At 35.5% G+C, this 14,605-nt stretch overlaps 1 protein-coding gene across 1 annotated transcript in view; it reads right to left on the bottom strand.

Annotated features, from left to right (window-relative positions):
* The window catches only part of LOC133338391 (sodium- and chloride-dependent neutral and basic amino acid transporter B(0+)-like), a 49,770-nt gene that overhangs the window by 29,159 nt on the left and 6,006 nt on the right, over positions 1-14,605 (bottom strand). The window lies entirely within an intron of this gene.

Here is a 14,605-nt window from a genome sequence, read left to right as displayed (position 1 = left end):
AATACAATGGGGACTCTGTAGAATCAACTTCAATGGTAATACAGTTGTTTGCGGACTATCATGGTATTTCACAAGTCCGCATCATTATTATACCCTTCACCACACTGTGGTACAGGGTATTATGTCTTTGTGCATATGTTTATAACATGCAAAAGGAATCGATATAGACCCATGGTTCCTTTTGAGAATATGCATAGAATCACTTTCTGACTCGATTTATGCATGTCCGCCCGTCCGTATGTTAATGTTAAATTGTAAACAAAGTACAGATCGCATTTATAATCCGATTTGCTCATTTATGTGACCCAAGGACAGATTGCACAGCGTACTGAATTCTGTCTATTCATGAAAATCGGTTCAGATTTAGATTTGGTCCAAAGAAACAAATAAGTGGTCCAATGTCTTCAAAGTAGGTTTAACCAGTAACCAATACCTGCAGCTTTTCCACAGAAAGAAGACTCCTGCAGCTCTTCCACAGTAAGAGGAATTTCTGCAGCTCTTTCAAAGAAAGAATAATACCTGCAGCTCTCCCATAGGAAGAAGAATACCTGCAGCTCTTCCACAGCAAGAAGAATACATTCAGCTCTGCTATAGGAGGAAGAATTCCTCTAGCTCTCCTATAGAAAGAAAAATAAATCCAGCTCTTTCAAAGAAAGAAGAATACCTGCAGCTCTTCCTTAGGAAAAATACCTGCAGCTCTTCCACAGAAAGAAGAATTCCTACAGTTCTCATTTAGGAAGAATAATACCTGCAGCTCGTCCACAGGAAGAATAATACCTCCAGCTTTCCTATCAAAAGAAAATTACATGCAGCCCTCCTATAGGACGAAGAATACCTCCAGGCCTTCCATAGGAAGAAGAATACCAGCAGCTCTTCCACAGGAAGAAGAAGGCCTGCATCTCTCTCCACAGCTTTCCTTTAGGAAGAATACCAGCAGCTCTTTCATAGGAAGAATAATATCTTCAGGTCTCCTATTGGAGGAAGAATCTTCCTCCTGCAGATCTGCTATAGGAGGAAGAATTCCTCCTTTCCTATAGAAAGAAGAATAAATCCAGCTCTTTCAAAGAAAGAAGAATCCCTGCAGCTCTTCCTTCTTTCCACAGAAAGAAGAATTCCTACAGTTCTCATCTCGGAAGAATAATACCTGCAGCTCGTCCACAGGATGAATAATACCTCCAGCTTTCATATAGAAAGAAAATTACATGCAGCCCTCCTATAGGACGAAGAATACCTCCAGGTCTCCTATAGGAAGAATAATACCAGCAGCTCTTCCATAGGAAGAAGAATACCTGCAGCTCTTCCACAGGAAGAGGAATTTCTGCAGCTCTTTCAAAGAAATAATAATACCTACAGCTCTTCCACAGGAAGAAGAATACCTGCAGCTCTTCCACATGAAGAAGAATACACGCAGCTCTGTTATAGGAGAAAGAATTCCTCCAGCGTTCCTATAGGAAGAGAAATAAATCCAGCTCTTTCAAAGAAAGAAGAATACCTGTAGCTATTCCAAAGGAAGAAGAATAGCTACAGTTCTCCTCTAGGAAGAATACCTCCAGTTCTCCTCTAGGAAGAAGACCTCCAGTTCTCCTATAGGAAGAAGAATACCTGCAGCTCTTCCACAGGAAGAGGAATTCGTGCAGCTCTTTCAAAGGTAAAATACTACCGGCAGCTCTACCACAGGAAAAGGAATACCTGCAGCTCCTCCACATGAAGAAGAATACCTACAGTTCTCCTCTAGGAAGAAGAAGACCTCCAGCTCTACTATAGGAATAATAATACCTGCAGGCAGAAGACTCCTGTCACGGGAAGAAGAATACTTGCAACTCTTGCACAAGAAAAATAATACCAACAGCTCTCCTATAGGTAGAAAAATACTTCCAGCTTTCCAATAGCAAGAAAATTACATGCAGTTCACCTATAGGAACCAGTAAGGACGGACGGGCCGGCTATATGATACCCTTCACCACTATGGCTATATTAAACAGCTGATGATATTTATCTAAATCTGAATCTACAATGGGACAAAAGTATGTAAATCGACTTCAAACGGGAACTATATCTAAATCTCAACCGATTTTCACGAAACTTGGCACTCATCATTCTGGACTAAATTTACATTAAATCGGACGAAAATATATGTGGAAGCTATATCCAAACCTTGGCCGATTTTCACGAAACTTGACCGACATCACTCTAGGCTCTATTCAGTACGTTATGCCAAATTTCGTGCAAGTCGAAGGATATATAGGGGCTTTGGTGCACCATTTACATGAAATCGGATGAAACTATATATGGGAGCTATATCTAAATCTGAACCGATTTTCACTAAACTTGGCAGACATCATTCTAGGCTCAATTTATTATGTTATACTAAATTTCGTGCAAATCGACAGGTATATAGGGTCTTTGGTGCACCATTTACCTTAAATCGGACGAAAATATATATGGGAGCTATATCTAAATATGAATCTATTTTTCCCAATTTCAATAGGGTTCGTCCTTGGGCTAAACAAATGAGTTGTGACAAATTTCATCCAAATCGGATTATAACTACGACCTGTACTTTGTTTACAATTTAACACCAACAGACGGACGGAGTATTGGCATTTTTCACAAATAAAGCCGGTTTTATTTCCTATTTAGAATATAGTGTGGGATTCAGATTCAATGATTCAGATATAGTGTGGTATATATGTCATGTGTTGGTTTTATAATGTAAAAAATTGGCTCACCATTATTGTAATGAAGTTTAATTATATTTGTCCATATTTTGGCATAGTACGATTTTATGTACTTTGAATGTAGTAACAAATACCGTATACATTGCCTTTTATTCGGTATTTCATGTAGGATAAGGAACTTCTCTGTAAATTGTAGGTATAGTATCACTTTATGGTATTTCCCACATAATGGCAAGCATATCGGTCCAGCCGTTCCATCAAAATATTTTTTGCAAGATTTTCGCCGATTTTTCTCAAAATGTTCTTGCATAAAAGCCTTCCCTCTTCAATTACAGGCAAGTGAAAGAAATTTTGAGTCAAATTGGTGCCGGCGTTCTCAATTGATAAGTTACTATACATTTTGAAATCATTTTTATAAATAGATTTAAATTAATTTTACTTCAATTTGATATGTTATTCTTTTTTCGTTTGACTCCCACGCGTATTTTTCGAAAACGCGTTATGTATGACTCGGTGTCGGAATACTTAGCGTCGGCACACGCCGATTAAGCACCCAATCTCTAATTGGGCAAAACACAAAGAAGCTATATATTGCGCCATCTGCCGGACGAACTTAAAAATAAACACAAAAACACTACTCACGCCCCATAGGACATATACGTAAAGTTTGGTCAAAATCGGTACATAAGTTCTTGAATTATAGTGAAAAACCACAAAAAAACAACTAAATATTGCGCCATCTGTCGGATGAACTTCAAACTACACAGAAACACTCCTCACGTCCCATAGAGCATGTACATACAATTTGGTCCAAATCGGTGCAGTAGTTTTTAAGTTTATCGATCACGAACATACACGTAATTTTTATATATATATACATATATATATAGAAAACCGGCCTTTTTTGCAACTTCCAATTGAATTTCATTATTTTGTCTTGATTGATACTATTATGCCGTTAACGCAAAATGTTAAACCTAGTTTCAATAAAAACTTTGAAGACATTGGACCACTTATTTGTTATATCACTTACACCCGTTTTTCATTACATTGCGAGTATAGTTCCATGTGGGGTTGGAAAATTAGTTTCAACTCAAAAATATTCTCCTAACAAAATCTCATTGCAGTTGACTGAAGACTTATCAGAAAAATCTGTGATGAAATTACACAGAAAAATTAGATTAGGAAAAATCTTAGTCATCTGGGTTCTTATTACATTCTATAATAGCTTTCATTCGCAAAATAAATTGTCAACCCAATTTTTTCATGCTATTACATATGTCAGAGCTACCAATATAACTTACCTGAAGTTTCATATGATACAAATAATGTCATTGAAATAATATCAATTCGAAATACCAAACTTATGCCGGCATATATAAAATCCTCAGGACTCAACCAATTGCCGCGTTTGGTGTCGGGCAAGAAGGGTTGTCGCCCACTCTCATATGATGATTCATAGACCATGGTGTTTATTTATTTTTTTTATTCTCACTATTTAGTTTTTTCACCAAAAACTCACACAAAATCATGTATCTAATTGATATAAGCGAGTAATATAAAATTACAAAAGTTCCGCACTTCCGAAGATTATTTCACAACGTTTAAATAAAATTAAATATTCTCTTAATTGATGTCCTTGTTTTACGGTTTCAATCCGTGTTTCAAAGTTTCGTTTATTGTGTTTGTTTGTTTTTTTTGTCACTTTCTGTATATAACAAATTAATAATTGTACTAATTTTTATTCCGCAGTGACAATTAGTAGAACTACAACTGATGAGCAGATTTCCTAAACAGAAAGAAATTTATTGACAAAATAAAATCAACGGCTTAGCGACAATATAATTATTATCAGCTGTTGGAATAGATGTTATGACGGGCACTTGCATTGCAGCAGAGACTGTCAGACAAAATCGTACATACTCGGAAATTATCATTATCGTCGTGACAATGATGATCAACATTATCGCCTGCATTGTCAGGATGCAAATGTCTAGTAGTTTGACTGTGATTTTGTATGTTCGTTATGGTATTGAAATTTTTAATTTTTTCATTGCATCTTATCTTTGATTTTAATTAATCAAATCGGTTTTGTTTTGGGTTTTGCCCAATTTCAGTTGAAATCTAAAATTAATTAAAACTAATTAACGCGATGTTGTTTAGATTATAATTAGGTCGTACAGTCTGTGTTGGAAATTTAATATAATATTTTGCTCCCCCTTTTTGTAGGTTATCTCCCGACGTAAACATTCAAAACGCCGATACACGTGTCTTCTTTTTTTAGCACCTCTCTCATAATCTGTTGGAATTTCCCGGTAATTATCAAAAAAATTGAAATTTGTCGCACAGTGTATGCTATTTTTGCTATGGCACAAATGTGCCTCATCGAAATATTGATATCGTTGGGCCAAATCCGTTTCAGACAATGGGATTCTGGCCGATGTCATTCAAACTATGCATATCGAAATTTTCGGCATCACTTGATGCTAACACAATAAGTCGGCAATATCTTCAAGAGTTTTTGAGATTTTGGATTGATATTTTATATGGACATTCTTGAATTAGTGTAGGTTCGAACTAAAAAAAAAACAAATACAATTGTTTGGAACCGTGAATGGGATGCCCTTAAATTATGTTTTAAGATGGTATCTTGCGGTATCTCCGCCCAAATTATATGGAAACTATATCTATGTCTGTTCGGGTGATCGATCGCACTCTTTTTGTATACCCTAAATCATGAGGTAATCATTATAACTTAAACAAGTACAACCAGTAAGGAAAGTAGTAAAGCTGAACGGGGCCGACTATAAGATATCCTTCACCATTTTAGGTATATTCAACAGATGAATCCTGAAATTGGATCCATAAACATGTCATTTTGCAACCTATATCAAATTTTTCATTTGGTCAAATATGGAGTTGTTTCTTACAATGGGACAAAAATATGTAAATAAATTCTAAAGCAAATATCAATCGGACACCCCTTGATTATTTGGATAAATATCTGATAAACATGAGGAGTTTGGTGCACACTTTACATAAAATCGGACGAAAATATATATAAAAGCCATATCGAAATCTAAATCGATTTCATCGAAACTTGTCACAGCATATCGGCCAGATTTTGAGTTCTTGGTGTATCATTCACGTAAAATCGGGAGAAAATATATATGATAGCTCTATCCAATTTGGACCGATTTCAAAAAAAAAAAACTTTCCACAATTTTGTGTCAATCGGCCTAACTTTGGGTCTTTGGGGCTATATCTAAATCGGAACCTATTCCTTCAAAACTTACCACACGTTATTATACCCTCCACCATAGTATGGAGGGTATATTAATTTTGTTTTTCCGCTTGTAATACATCGAAATAATCATTTCCGACCCTATAAAATATATATATTCTTGATCAGCGTAAAATTCTATGACGATATAGCCATGTCCGTCTGTCTGTTGCAATCACTCTAGCGTTTAAACGACGTTTAGGCATAGCTCCCATATAAGGGTACCCCCCAATTTTCGGTATTTTGAGGTTCTTGAGCGCGTTTTTCAACCGAATTCGCTGAAATTCGGTACATTGGGTACTTATTGGGTACCAAATTTCCCCACTAAAAATTATAAATATGGGTCCATATTTTTGGATAGTCCCCATATAAGGGTACCCCTAATTTTGCGGTATTTTGGGGGGTTTAATCGCATTTTTCGACCAAATTCGCTGAAATTCGGTACTTTAAGTTCTTATTGGTTAGCAAATCTCTATACTAAAAATTATAAATATAGGTCAATTTTTTCTGGTTGTCCCCATATAAGGGTACCCCCCAATTTTCGGTATTTTAGGGTTCTTGAGCGCGTTTTTCAACCGAATTCGATGAAATTAGGTACTTTGAGTTCTTATTGCGTAGCAAATCTCTCCACAAACAACTATAGGTATAGGTCAATTTTTTCGGATAGCCCCCATATAAGGGAACCCCCAATTTATTAATATTTTGGGGTTCTTGAGCGCGTTTTTCAGTCGAATTTGCTGCAATTTGGTATTTTGTAGTCGTATATGGAAAATCGGTACTTTGAGTTCTTATTGGGTAGCAAATCTCTATACTAAAAATTATAAATATAGGTCAATTTTTTCGGGTAGCCCCCATATAAGGGTACCCCCCAATTTTCGGTATTTTAGGGTTCTTGCGCGCGGTTTTCAACCGAATTCGCTGAAATTTGGTACATTGGGTTCTTATTGGGTACCAAATTTCCTCACTAAAAATTATAAATAAAGGTCAATTTTTTCTGGTAGCCCTTACATAAGGGTACCACCCAATTTTCAGTTTTTGGGGGGTTTTGACCGGATTTTTTCACCGAATTGGCCGTAATTTAGTAATTTCAGTTACTATTGGGTAGCAAATCTCTCCACAGAAAATTATAAATAGAGGTAAATTTTTTGGGTAGTCCCCATATAAGGGTACCTGCAATTTTCGATATTTTGAGGTTATTGAGCGCGTTTTTTAACCGAATTCGCTGAAATGTGGTATTTTGTAGTTGTATATGGTAACAAATCTCCCCACCAAAAATTATAATAGAGGTCAATTTTTTGGGTAGTCCCCATATAAGGGTACCTGCAATTTTCGATATTTTGAGGTTATTGAGCGCGTTTTTGTAACCGAAGTCGCTGAAATTTGGTATTTTGTAGTTGTATATGGTAACAAATCTCCCTACCAAAAATTATTAATATTCACCCCTTTTTAGGGGTAGTCCCCATATAACCCTCTTTTTATACCCTCCACCATAGTATGGAGGATATATTAATTTTGTTTTTCCGTTTGTAACACATCGAAATAATCATTTCCGACCCTATAAAGTATATACATTCTTGATCAGCGTAAAATTCTATGACGATATAGCCATGTACGTCTGTCCGTCTGCCTGTCCGCCTGTCTGTCCGTCTGTCTGTCTGTTGTAATCACTCTAGCGTCTAAACGAATTGAGATAGATCGCCAAAATTTTGCATAGAGTCGTCCTTTGTCTGCAGGCAGGTCAAGTTCGAAGATGGGATTTATCGGTCCATGTTTAGGAATAGCTCCCATATAAGGGTAGCCCCCAATTTTCGGTATTTTGAGGTTCTTGAGCGCGTTTTTCAACCGAATTCCCTGAAATTCGGAACATTGGGTTCGTATTGGGTACCAAATTTCCCCACTAAAAGTTATAAATATAGGTCCATATTTTCGGATAGTCCCCATATAAGAGTACCCCTAATTTTGCGGTATTTTGCGGGGTTTAATCGCATTTTTCGACCAAATTCGCTGAAATTCGGTACTTTGAATTCTTATTGCGTATCAAATCTCTCCACAAAAAGTTATAAGTATAGGTCAATTTTTTCGGATAGCCCCCATATAAGGGTACCCCCAATTTTCGGTATTTTGGGGTTCTTGAGCGCGTTTTTCAACCGAATTCGCTGAAATTTGGTACTTTGAGTTCTTATTGCGTAGCAAATCTCTCCACTAAAAATTATAGGTATAGGTAAATTTTTTCGGATAGCCCCCATATAAGGGAACCCCCAATTTTTGATATTTTGGGGTTCTTGAGCGCGTTTTTCAGTCGAATTTGCTGCAATTTGGTATTTTGTAGTCGTATATGGTAACAAATCTCCCTACCATAAATTTTGAATATTCGCCCCCTTTTTGGGGTAGTCCCCATATAACCCCCTTTTTATACCCTCCACCTGTCATTATATCTATGGTGGAGGGTATCCAAAGTTCGGCCCGGCCAAACTTACCGCTTTTTCACTTGTTTATATTAAAATAGTTATCTGATTTGTTCTGTGTGTTGGGGTTGAGTAGTACGGGAAATAGTCAACTTTTACCCTACAAAAACTATTTAGCCATCTGTTGTAAGCATTCCGTCTTCTAAAGATATTGAGATAAAAGAAAACTCAAACATGATGATAATAAAATATATCGGCAGACATTTAGGCATCTCCTCAATATAGTGATATCTCCTGAAGGAAAGATTTGAGTTAAACAATTAAAATATTGGGTTCAATGTTGGCATATACCGGCCATTAATTAGGCATAGCCCTCATATAATGATATCCCCAAATATTCACTATTTTCTACACTATGTAACCAATATTGGTCCCCCTTTAGGCATACCCTCATATAACTTTGTAATCTAAATTACAGTAGTTTGAGGATTTTATACTCTACCATGCATTGTCAGTATCAGTCCACTTTTTGGATCTTGCAGATTTTAGGAAAAATCCCCATTAAAAATTGCAGAAGTTTGGTGTACATAATGGGTTACATGGTCTTGGGAACATTTTATAGCCCCAGAAAGCTTTATTTCACATTTCCTAGTTGTCGGATGAATTCAATGGAGTACGTTCAAGTCTTTGAAGACAAATTATTGCAATTTTGGGAAAGCAGCAACAATGAAGGACTCGTTTTTTAGCAGGACAATGCGCCAGTTCATAAAAGTCGCCGTACTCAAGTATGGTTAAAATTAAAAAATATTAAAATTTCCGACCAGAATCCGATCGAAAACATGTGTGGAATCTTGACTCGTCGTGTCTATGCAGAAAACCGCCAATACCAAACATTATTTTATCTCCAAGAAGTGATTATTGATGAATGGCGGTCAATCGATGAAGACTTGCGAAAATTTTTGATCAACAGTGTGATGGATAAAATTTTTGAACTTATGCAAAATAAGCGAGGCCCTACCCATTATTTATAAAATTTATTTTATTTTATTTAAGTTTTAAAAAATAAATTTGTCTAATTTTGTAAAAGTGCGTCTATAGTTATGCAACACCAGCAATTTTGAAAGTGCAGAATTCGGTGAAACCATAATGAATAAATTAATTCTTTTTGTTGGATAATATGTGTTTTTGATCATTTTATTGTGAACCATAACTTAATGGGTCCATTTTATTTGTCAACTAACATACCAATTGAATTAAAGGTGCGTCTAAAGTTATGATACGCAGTGTATAAGTATCTATTTCTTTTCGGGAGTCTAAAATATTTTCTTGTTTATGTTTAGATAAATACATTTAAGAGTTTAAATGTATTTATCCTGCTGCTTGCTAGTGTCACAATGGCTCCCATCGTCCTAATTATGCTCTAAACACCATTTATTTTCTAACTATGTATCTTTCCATGTTCAGGTTAAAACTAATATAGGAGGTTGTTTATGACATTGTCATATTAACCCTTTCAGTGTCAAAGAAAATTTTTGTCGGAATAAAAATCTAAATTTTTGTATTAAAGATCATAGAAAGGCACAGATTTTATAACAAAAAACAATTTTTTTAACCCTCGGACAGTTTTGTCTGTCTTTCAGCAAAAACAAAAACATCAATTGTAACGGTACATAGGATATCCGAAAAATCGCAAAGAAACAGAGTAATTTTAAATGTCGTATATATACGACAAAAACACTGAAAGTGTTAACATCATAAAATTACTCCAATCGAGTTAGAACATTACACGGATATTCGTTTCTTTTTGTCCCAAATAGTGGAGGAGCATTTATAATTTTTGGTAAGAATTTGTGCTACACAATGCGAACTTAAAATACCAAATTACAACTAATTTGGTTGAAGGTGAGGCTAATATCTTCCAATTTATCATCAGCATGCTATGTTAGTAAAAGTCAATTTTAATTTGTATACCCTATACAACTATATAGCTCTGTGCAGCCCCAAGAGTTTGTAACGCCGCGAAATATTGTTCCTAGACCCACCTTTAAGTATACCGATCGTCATATCTCGACTAGCAGAGTCAATCTAGACATGTGTGTGTCCGTCCGTCTGTCCATTATAATTTGTAAACACGATACAGGCCACAGTTATGGACAAATCTTCACGAAATTTTGCATGTAGGTGTGTGTCCGTTCTGTCCATTATAATTTGTAAACACGATACAGGCCTTATTGTTTTACATGTAGGTTGGGTTCAAAAACGTTTTTGGGATCGGTTAATATTTAGGGGATGAAATGGACCAAAAACTTTATTGTTGTCTGATTGCTCTATATGCCGCAATTATGGTCCAAACATGGCGAACTTTTACATGGAGAAGGGGATCGGGCCAAAGAATAATGGACCCTGACTTTTGTGTGAAAAATGACAAAATTTGTATTATATAACGTATATATTTACTCCTGATGGACAAAGACCCAAGAAGTTGATAGCATATCCCAGAGGAGTGGTTGACCTTTAAATTGATATCAATTATATTGTCGTATGTACTCAGATGTGGGAGTTACACTTAAATATTTACAGGTGCTAGAGGGCGAAAATATAGCGCTGATCGCTTTGAAATTTTCCATGAGGATCCGGGTATGGTCAATAACAACGCCTATAATTTTCGATTATGAAGTGGGCCGAAAACTTAATTTTTTATGTTTTTTCGAGTTGATCACAACATCACAACGCATCCCACGGTGAAGGGAATCTGGACAAGTAGTTAGAAGGTCTGTACTGAATATTAGTAATATTCGGTCAAGAGGGTGCAAATATTGCGAAATATGGCCCAAGCTCAGCATATACTGAAGGTTATATTTTCGTGGAAGTTGTGTAGGGTCGGCCCCGTAAGACTGTACTGTCCGCTCACTGGTTTTTAATTAAATTTTAAACGACTATTATCGACAATAACTCTTAAGTTTATAAACGGTCTCAAAATTCTGGACAGAGAACAAATCAAGGCAACGTTTGGTGTAATAACCATTAAAATATCCTCTGGCACTGCTTTGCACTAGGGTCTGATACTCATTTATTTTGTAAAAAATTATATTTTTGATTTTTTTATTATTATCACCAGTATCAGTGAAGGGCACGAATATTTATTACTTCATGTAGGAATCACCGAACATTTGGAGTTATCATTATATGAGGTGATATTCCCTATAAAAAGAATTACGAATTATTTGGATCTAAAACAAAACAATATATTTATTTAACAAATACTCGAAATAACAGTTATAAAACAATATAATTTAGAATAAATAATAACACATCACATGCAAATCACTATTTTAAATGACTTCTTCATCTTTCAGTTCACTCAGGGTTTGAGTTATTTCCACACTGCCAACAAGTTGTTCATATTTTTGTTTTTCTTCCGTTTCAATGGGGAACCAATCTGTGGGACGGCAACATCGTAGGAAGCGTGTTTTAAACGAACCCATTGAGCGGGACATTTGATAAATGGCAAATCCGGGTATACCCAGCCATGGAATAGCTATGAAAACTATGGCCAATCCATCGATAACCGATGTTGTTATTTTATGTTCATAATGCGCTATAAAGAAGCCACCAATCTGGAAAATAGGAATAAATTGAAAAATAAATTATATATACAAAAATTACAAACGACTGAAAGCATCTATTTCCATATGTGTACCAAAGGATACGATAATAATCTTACCAATGCCAGTACCATTCCCACCGGTGCAATAAATCGTAAAATATTCACATTCCATGTAGAAAATCGATGACTTGTCATAAATTCAAAATCACGTTGGAAACGTTCCCGTCCATAGATCCAGAGGACTATCAAAATAAGCAGAAGATTTATGGCTGTTTGTGTGTTATATGTATCGATGGCCAAGGCAGAGAAATATGTTATGCCGTGCTAAATGGAAAATAAGAAAGAATATTAGAATCTAATAAAATATCTATTTTCCAACTTGACTTACATTTGAAGAGAAATATATTGAAGTCATGGCCAGGAAGCCTATCAAGCCGAAGGCAACCTGTAATTTTTTCTCTCGCAGAAAAACGAATTCATCAAGTGTGGATGTTATGATGGTGTGTAGTTGAAGGATCTGAAACACAGTAAACAAATTAATTAAAATAAATAAAATTGGTTATGAAACGCTTTTGTGGATCTTGAAAACACAGTTCCATATTTTCCATTTAAACTCTCTCGGACTTACCATTAATAACATACTCGACCAGAACAGCATGAAGTAGAATAATATCGACCACAAATTTGCCCAAGGGAAATGTGCCAAAACACTACCACTTGATAAATACAAAATCCACATATGTTCCACATTGGCGTAATAATCACCATTTGTCTTTTCTGAAATAAATAACAATTTATAGTCATTACCTCTGGTCCACAATTAAATCCCCAACAAACCTACCATAAAAGAACGTCTCACTTAAATTTGTCAAAAAATCCAAGCCGACAATAACCACAAATTGTCCCAGAGCAATCAGACAACTTTGTTTAATGACATTTGTTCGAAATTTATTAAAACTGGACAGTGTTAGATAAATACCCCAACCCGGTCCAAATACCGACATACCATGCATGGGAATTGTAATGATACCCGTTAAAATATCACGCCAACGCACCGTAAATAAATAACGAAATACATTTCCCGATCCCGGTAGAAAACTAAAGCCAATCAAGAAGAAACACATTAGTCCAAGTACCAGCATTACAGAATAGCGGACAATGGTGCCTATCTAAGGGGAAAATAGGAACATTATATCTTGGAATTGAATGGGTGTAATACAAAATATATAAAGACTTACCACTTCGGTTTGAAAGAACTTATAAACAATTACACCGATAATGACCCATACCGTTAGGGCGCACAATATCAATTGCCAGCTCATGGAAAATTCAAAGTCATCATAGTGAAATACTTTCAGGTCGTGGAAAAGGTATCTGTAAATTGATGATAAAATTATAATAAATATTTATTACACTGTGAAAACAAATTTTGACGGATGAACAAATATTTTTGAGGTTAAATGCTCTTGGACGGTATATTAAGAATCCAGAAGGGCAAATCCGCCATATGTCTAGTTTTTCAGTAATAGTGTGTAAATTTTTTTCTGATGACCCTATATTTCAGTAAGAAACCAGTAAGGAAAATTTCAATTTCAACTAAACTTCACAAACATCTAAATGGACTTACTTAAGTACGCTGTGCCAAATTTCGTCTCAATCGGAAAAATATATGGGGTTTCGTGCACCATTTCCAAAAAATCGGACGAAACTATATAGGGAGCTATATCTAAATCTGAACCGATTTCCATAAAACTTCGCATACATCAATATGAACCTATTTCAATAAGCCGTGCAAAATTTTGCTTGAATCGGATAATCCTCGATTCTTTGGTGAACCATTTACATCAAATCGGACGAAACTATATGTAGGAGCAATATCTAATTGTGAACCGATTTCAACAAAACTTCACAGAACTCGTGCATACGAAAAGTATTAAATCGTACTAAATTTGGTACAATTTGAAATTGGAATAACCTATGAAACTGGAATCCTGAAATTTGAAATTAACATTACGGTCAGATAGTTGGATTGAGATTTGCATACCCTTCACCACACTGTGCTACAGGGTATTATGTCTTTGTGCATATGTTTGTAACAGGCAAAAGGAAACGAGATAGACACATGGTTCCTTTTGAGAATATGCATAGAATCATTTTCTAAGTCGATTTATGCATGTCCGTCCGTCTGTCTGTCTATGTTAAATTGTAAGCAAAGTACAGGTCGCATTTATGATTCGCATTTGATGAAATTTGGCACAGATCATTTATTTGGCCCAAGGACGAACCCTATTGAAATTGGGAAAAATCGGTTCAGTACCTATATATTATTTGATTTCCATGAAATTTGGCATAGCGTACTAAATAAAGTCAAGAGTTATGTGTATTAATTTTCGTGTAAATCGGTTCAGATTTAGATATAGCTCCCATATATATTTTCGTTCCATTTATGGTAAACAGTGCACCAAAGTCCCTATATATCCTTCGATTTGCACGAAATTTGACATAGCGTACTGAATTAAGTCTAGAACGAAGTGTGTTAAATTTCGGTTCAGATATATATATATATATATATAGCTCCCATATATATTTTCATCCGATTTAAGGTAAATGGTGCACCAAAGTCCCTAAATAT

This window comes from Musca vetustissima, unplaced genomic scaffold (assembly GCF_032173495.1).
Source record: "Musca vetustissima isolate MV318-11 ecotype Yass unplaced genomic scaffold, APGP_CSIRO_Mvet_v1 utg24387, whole genome shotgun sequence".
Classification (NCBI taxonomy): Eukaryota; Metazoa; Arthropoda; class Insecta; order Diptera; family Muscidae; genus Musca; species Musca vetustissima.
The sequence above is the reverse complement of the archived record's forward strand: the minus strand, read 5'-3'. Positions and strand labels throughout refer to the sequence as shown.